A 7,901-nucleotide genomic window follows, 5' to 3' on the forward strand; every position below is an offset into this window, starting at 1 on the left:
GTTTCTTTCAGTCTTCCTGCTCATTTCGCTGCTGCAACCTCATAGATGACCCTCACTGCATTTCTCTCCATCTCTCTTTGCATCTGCCTCTCATTTAGTGACAGTATTTCATCCGTTTGTCATCATGCCCCTGTTCGCACATACGTGCTGAGGATGCCAGTGTGTGAATGTGATCTTTAGAAAAATGTGTTTGCATCGACATTCATGTCTGTTGTTTCTATCACAGTAACTTTTGTTGCCGCAAGTGTTCTCGAACGAGAAGACTTAAAGATCTGTACATGATCTTTACCAACTAGAACAAGCCTTCAATTAAAGAGCCTGCCTGATTATGTTAAAGAGGAAACTCGAGAGCTTATGCTTGGAGCTTTTAGCTGTTCTTGCCTTCTGAATGTTTCATGATTGTTTTTCCTTTGTGAAACGACCAGACTCGTATGAATCGGAGCCCTGAAAAGAAGCTAAAGGACTAGAGACTGATCCCAATCTCACCCCTGTCTCTATGGATGGGGTAAGTCTGGGGGCAACCCCACTCTATCCCCCTCCCCCAGCTGCACACACCATACCAAACCCCTTCCCCGGGAGCAGCAAAATCTTCAACCCAGCTTTTGGTACTTTTTTTTTTTTAACATAGTCCCCATGCAACTTCTTTAACAGGTACAATGGCTATTTCTTCACATGCTTCTATGATGCAAGCGTATTGACAAAGGTTTATGTGTTAGCATCGGGGGCATATTCTGATATTTGTAAATGATAAGGATACGAATGTAAATTCAAGTTATCTCCCAAAAGGCTTCGCTGGCTTTTGCTTCCATTGTGCATGTTTCCTTTATTTTCTTTCCAACCCCCAAAACGAACATACTTGTCTGATGTGACTGTTCCAACTGAACTAGGTCCCTATGGAACTGTGGAGACCGTGCGCAGTGCTGGTTTGGGGGGAAGAAAGTTAGCGTCGCGCAATGCACAGGAAGCCCTCTCTCACTCCATTCAGGTAAACGCACTGTGCCTCGCCCCCTTTCTACCTGTCGTCCTCCCTGATAGCGTTTGCGCCTGACCGTGTATCTGCTCTATTTCTCCTCACCACCCTACCCCTCTTGTAGATTCCTCACTTCTCGTCACAATAGCCAATGGGGTTCTCTAAAACACCAGTGTTATGCCATTATCTGCCAAAAAGGGGGGTGGCAGGGGTGACGGTCTGCTTTTGTGGTTAGTGTTCTTGGTAATGGGTGGGTGCTTGGTGCTGTGATAACTGATCTGTTGGTTTAGCTTTGGAGAGAACGTGGTGATCGTGTGTCCCAATGTAGATGAGTGAATGGCACTGTTGTGGTTGGTCAGTGAATGAAAGAGCACTTTAAATCATAGATATATACACTAGATATCGCATAGGGACCCTGAGCATGCGTCAATAGCGCCGCCACATTGGTACAGTGCTCCCAGGACAAATGTCATTCAACCGCACTAGTCAAGACAGTGTTATTACGTGAAGATGCTGGAATTTAGCGCTGTGTACGAGTGTAGTAACGAGCAAACAAAGAAAACAAAGCACAAAGGCAGAACACTTCATAGGTAAGATTAAGTTTTTTTCTGTTTTTGTATGTTCTGAGCTTTTGTGCTAATGATGATAACAGTCACTTACTGCATTCACCATAACCAACTCGCACTAAACACTCGGCTTATGCTAGTTTTGTTGAATAAAATCAGCAAACAATGCAAAATAAATACGACAATGAGATGCTGCGCTGCCAGAAACTTGTATTATTGTCGGCTAACGTTAGTGAAAGAGTTGTTCGGGGATTCATTCACAAACGAATCGCTCCCTCCGTCAGTATGAGAAGTGAAAGCAGGAGAGGAGCTGTGTTTGAGGACATGATTAGATCAAATTTAACAGGGAGGGTGAATAGTACATTTCTGTACACACAAACACAAGCTTTTTGTCAGGAATGCCCGTGCGGTCACTGATCCATCAATGTAGAAAAGTGATGTAAAATTATAATTTTCGTAATTAGAAATACATACTAACATCCAGGAAAACTCTCAATCATAGATATATGTGTATATCTCTGGCTTTGGATGGCCACAGTCCTCCACTTTACCTTGGTCCCGCATTCATTTCAAAGGAGCGCTACCCTGTACCAAAATGGCGGCGCTATTAATGCAATCCATCCAATAGACAACAATAGGCCAGGCGACATCTAATGTATATATCTAAGACTTTAAATGAATGCTAACATTACAACTCACCTAGAGTTAGTTTTGTAGTTTTTGAATTTGTTTACTTCTAGCTTAGCATAGATCATTAAATCGGATTGGACTATTGGCGTCCTGCGACCAAAGAGTGTAGATCACAGGTGTCGAAGCTAGCTCCTTGCAGCCCTGCACAGTTTAGTTCCAACACTGCTTCAACACACTTACCTGTAGGTTTCAAACAAGCCTGAATCACTCATTTAATTTGATCAGGTGTGTTTAAGTAGGGTTTAAGCTAAACTGTGCAGAGCTGCGGCAATCCAGGAACTGATTTTGACACCTGTGGTTTAGATAGTTTTATTTATTGTAGTTACATTGCGTACTAAATAAGCCAATTTTCCGGTGCAGTATAATAACATGTCTTCTGCTGTACAGCAAAGTTCATTGACTATTATGCCCGGATGAGGATTTTCATTTTCCTTAGTACATGATAAAACAACAAAAAAGTTACAGCTTTAAATTGAAAAATTATATATATAAAAAAAAAACTCTGATCTAAACTCTGAAACTAATGATCTAATCTGATTCAATGACCTATGCTTATCTAAGCTAAAAGTGCTCCCACCAGACAGAGATCTGCTTAAAGGTTTCAAAAATAATAAAAAATAAAGGATTAACTCTATGGGAGTTGTAAAATTAGCCTATTTTCTTTTTTTAAAGTGTACTGCCTTTAAATTAATGTCAAATGTAAGTAAGACCGGTTGATAAAAGGTGAGTGAGTGTCCAGGACTTGACAGATACGGACCTTCCTTGAGGGTTCCTCCAGTACCGCCGATCTCACCTGGCCTCCCTTCCATGTGCCTTTTTGTTTGTTTATTTGATTTAACCCCTTCCCCCAGGCTTCTTCGAGTCTACTCGCCGTTAACGCCCAGCTCACCGCCGCCCTCGTCGCATCCCCAGTGCTAGTTGTTCAGTGTTAACCACTGCTTGAACGCATCTCTAAAAGCTCTGCGACTGAACCCAAGACACTACTAGCCAAAAATTATTTGCAAGACTCTCATTTGGACTCAGTGACACAAGAAACTCTTATTTTTGAGTGCTTTAATTTTTAAACTGTTATTTTTAGAAACTTTCTCATTTCCTAGATTGAGTTTCACAAAAAAAAAAAAAAAAAAAAAAAACAAGGATAGAATAATCAATAGAGTCATTAGCCCCTTTCACACATACAGACAAAGGTTGTATATGTGGACAGGTCCTTTTTGAAAATACCGGTAAATTCGTTCTGGCTATTTTCCGGAAAGAGAAGTTGTAACATTACTGGCAATTTGCCGGAATGCTGCGCTGTGTGAATGCAGAAGGAAGATTGCCGTAATAAGCGCGTCCACGTCTAGAACGTGCTGACGTGAGACGTCTGCTTTAGCCAATCACAACAGTCAGACGCATTTACGTCCGGGCGGTTTGTGAGGATAAAAGCCTTTAAATATTTTTCCAGACACATTTAGCTGCTAGAAGTTAGTCAGATCATGTTTATATGTTCTTCTTAATGCCAACTGTGTAAATAATCATCGATGAGATGCTTATGATAAGCCGTTGTTTGTTTACCTTCAAGCTTTGCGTGTGCCTGTGAAACTGCCTGTGAGCGCCAGCACACGCACATATTATGAACATCTCGACATGCGAAAGTGATCCTGCGAAAGTTGTTCACAATATTGATCATCCACAGAGTTTGTAATTTAGTCAAATGTTTACAAATACAAGCGCAGCCGTTTAAAGCTCATTTGTGGTGAATGATGTCAGAATTTACCGGTATTTTGGAATGGATGTGTGAATTCTCTTTTCCGGAAGATTTCCGTAACGTCCTCGCCTGTGTGAACAGCAGTTTTTTGAATTTACCGGTAAAGAAGTTTCGGAAATTTTCCGGATATTTACCGGTATCACTGTGTGAAAGGGGCTATTGTTTACCAAAATGTTTTTGTTTGACTGGGATTATATTCAGGGGCATGGGTTAATCTGAAAGGTGCTACCTGTTCAAATGAGAGTCTGATATGATGTTTGTGTTTGAAATGGTAAATGTAGGATAAGTAGGAGGCGCAGATTAAGTTGGCTTACCTGGTTAGATACAGTGTTTCCCAATCCTGTACCTGAAGGCACAGCAACAGAACACATTTTGTATGTCTCTCTTATCTGACCAATTAATCTCCAAGTTTCAGAGTCTTGTCAATTGTTTTGATGAGTTGTTTCAAATGTGTTTGACTAGGAAGAGCTTGAAAATGGGTGTGTCTCAGTCAACTACCGAAGTCGTGGATCAGTAGGTTTTGTACACTAGTAAGGGTTCTGGTAAGAACACCGATGAGCTTGGTTTCCTTAAGGCCCGTGCACACCGAGACGTTTTTTGCTCGCGTTTTCTGTCGACGTTTAACGCCTCGTAACTAAATAAAGGGCGTCAATGTGATTGTGCACACCAACGCGCAAAATGCCAGGCGCAAAAGCGTCATTTAAAAAAAAAAAACGCCTCATGCTCATTTTTTTGTTTTGATGCGCAGCGTCAAAACCTTCTCCACCAATCAGATCGGCACTTTTGCTCACGTGCACGAAGCTGCTGAAATTAATGTAAACAGCACTTAGAGGCGCTCAAGCACAAAACTGTCAATGCGAGCGCACATTGAAGAAGATGCCCCGAAGAGATATGAACGTGGAGCTGCTTATTGCTCTGTGAACAATAATCATTTCTTCATCGCTAGAGTGCGAACTTCCTCTCCTCCTCTTCTTCAGTGTCATAAGCGGATGTCAGAAGCTTAAAGTTGTGCAGCGCCATCTAACGTCAAAAGAGTGATTTAGCATAGTCTTCTGCTTGACGCCAGTGAAAAGCGCTTGAGTTTGAACACTGAAAAACGTCTCGTAAAACGCTGCAGATAAACACAAACTAAAAACGTCCTGTGTGTAGGAGCCTTCACGTATTAAAAAAGTACATCATAGCTAAATACTTTGATTGTTTCATATAATCTCAACTATTCAGCCGTTAAACAATTATAAATGTTGGCTAGATTGTTCTTAACCCATCTAGCTGTGTTTGTTAATGTTAAATCTTGATAAATAACATCTAGGAAAAACTTCTTGTTTGTTATTATGTTTGATGATTTGGTTAACATGATTCATTTTTTGCGCTTCCGAACTTCCATTAAAGGCACCTGGTGAGCATAAATGCTCCCTGATTTTCAAAGTGCATTGTGGGACTTTTTAGGAAGCGAATGTTTCAGTGCACTTGAAGAATTTTGCAATTGAGAAAGCACTTAAAACTACTGACTCCCCGATCAGTGCCCTGACTAGGTCCAAATATTAAGACACACCCAATGTGTAGTGTTGGTGTGTCTCCAGGAACAGGGCTTTGAAACACTGCCATAAAGGAATGTCCTGTTAAACAAATGGCTTCAGCTGTGGGGGGAAAACACCTAGGGGATACTTACAGGACCTCTCCTCCAGAGGGCGCATATAGTGAAGTGTGGTTTATCTCAGCAGGAGGTGCTGTTGTTCATGACCTTACATCCACATATGATAGACAGTTCTTCTTTACCGAAACATGCATATACATGTTACGTCTTCACATGCATCGTCACAAACTTGCTGTGGATAAAAATAAGTACGTAGTCTGATTAACATGTAGAAATAAATGAAGACTAAATTTGAGATCATATTCTGGAGGAAGAGAAAACTGTGCATTACCTGAAATAAGATACCCGTTATCCAGAGATGATCCTCCCCTTGCCAGTGGTATGAAGATCTTTGACATGCAGGTTTTTGTGGTTGACATTTGTGTGATGCCTGTGGTGATAATGATGTCAGTGGCAGATATCAGAGGTGTTTGAGAGCAACCTTCCATTCAGGGTAGCAGTTCTGCAATATTTAAACAAACCCTCGCCTCTTTCAGCCTCCTTTTCCCCAAGTCCCTTTGTCTAGATGATATGCTCCACAATTTCCATGGATAACAGAATGTCCTCCTCGACTTCCTTCTCCCTTGATATTGTCACCCCTCTCAGACAATAACTCAACTTCTAATGTTAGAAAGCTCCAGCATTTTCTTTTGTTTTTCCTTCTGTTTTCAAACTCTCTCTGTAAACGTAATCCCCACTGAGTAAAAAGAAACCTCCAGTACTTTTGCAAGTAGTTTTATCACTGATTAACGAATTAAGAATAATTTCCATTGCAGGTGATAGGATATGAGCTGGTCGTAATGCTTTTTTTTTATCACCTTCTGAATATATGCATGCTTTGTTAATGTGTGTGTATATTTGCAAAACCTTGCAACTGGTAAAGTGTACTCTCCTACACCAGCTTCTGCATGAACACTGTTTGGCATCGCATGCTTACTGCAATAAACCAATACAACAACAGTATATGCCATGTTGTACTCATTTGCTTAGTTGTTTTACTTAGTCATAGGCTGCGTCTGAAATCGCCTACTACTCTGTAGGTGCTACATGCTGCATTTGAATTTAAGGATGCTTTCACACCTACGCTTTTGTTTTGGAACCTGTCTCGTTTGCCCAGTTAGCGCAGTTCGTTTGGCATATGAGAAACCAGCAATCGCGCTAGGATCCGCACCAAATTAATCGCTCCGAGATCGCTTGAAAGAGGTGGTCTCGGCTCGATTGAAACGAACTCTGGAGCAGATCGATTGTAGTGAGAAAGCGATACAATTTGAGCGCGGTTATATCACAGTGTATTATGGATATATAATAGACATACGGCTATATGAAGAGAGAATTATCAGTAGGGTGGGAAGTTTTGGGAGTCTCCCTGATGCCTGCAAATGAATGATTTCGTGCCTCCCTCCCGGTCCTCAAATATGTCGCGCAACCCTTTTCAATCACTCTTCAGACACGTCGCACGCACCTTGTCAAACCACCACCCCCCCTGACAGCTGAGCGAGACTCTGCAAAATAAACCCTGATTTTCTGACCAGTGTGAGGAGAGTTTACTCGCACGTCTCTGCAAAATAAACCCTGATACTCTGACCAATGTAAGGAGAGAGGAGAGTTTACTCACACGTCTCTGCAAAATAAACCCTGATACTCTGACCAATGTAAGGAGAGTTTACTCGCACGTGACTTGTTTTAGCTCTATTGGTCCGACTAGAAACTTCACAGTGTGAAAGTGAACCGCACCAAGAGCAAAAAGCAACAATGTAACATTTGTAATCTCTGTTTCGGAACAACTGAATCGATTCACAGGTGTGAAAGCACCCTAAATTTACTATATGTTCTATACCAGTGTTTCTTAACTGGTGGGTCGCGTGTGTGGTCAAAAAAACAACAAAAGTTTAATCTATTTTGCTTATACTGGACTTTTATTTTGAAATGCGTGCGCGACAACCTTACCGTTTGACATGTGAAATTTCATTTAACTTTAGCAACAAATATGTCGAAGTGCAAGTGCAACCCCGAATATGTAAAGTATGGACGTACATATTTTGATGACAAAAAAAGACAAAGTCTCAGTGTGTCATATGTAGTGAGGTGCTCTCACAAGACAGCATGAAACCTTCTAAATTAAAACGACATTTAGAAACCAGACATGTTTTATTACCAGTTCAGTTTAGTTCATGGTAACTGAATATTTCCTGACCCTAACCACTGTTAACAGTATTTGTCGTTTTTCGTTTGTAATATTTTTATAATTTGATCCATTTTGGTTAATGACAGCAATAAAATATTGTTTCTTTGTAA

General features: G+C 41.0%; 1 long non-coding RNA gene across 1 annotated transcript; it reads left to right on the forward strand.

Moving 5' to 3' along the window:
- The first annotated feature begins 4,128 nt into the window (after positions 1-4,128).
- Positions 4,129-7,901, forward strand: LOC141375285 (uncharacterized). The gene is made up of 2 exons (XR_012383078.1): positions 4,129-7,137; positions 7,201-7,901. It is a non-coding gene; the product is annotated as an uncharacterized lncRNA (long non-coding RNA).

This window comes from Danio rerio, chromosome 7 (assembly GCF_049306965.1).
Source record: "Danio rerio strain Tuebingen ecotype United States chromosome 7, GRCz12tu, whole genome shotgun sequence".
Classification (NCBI taxonomy): Eukaryota; Metazoa; Chordata; class Actinopteri; order Cypriniformes; family Danionidae; genus Danio; species Danio rerio.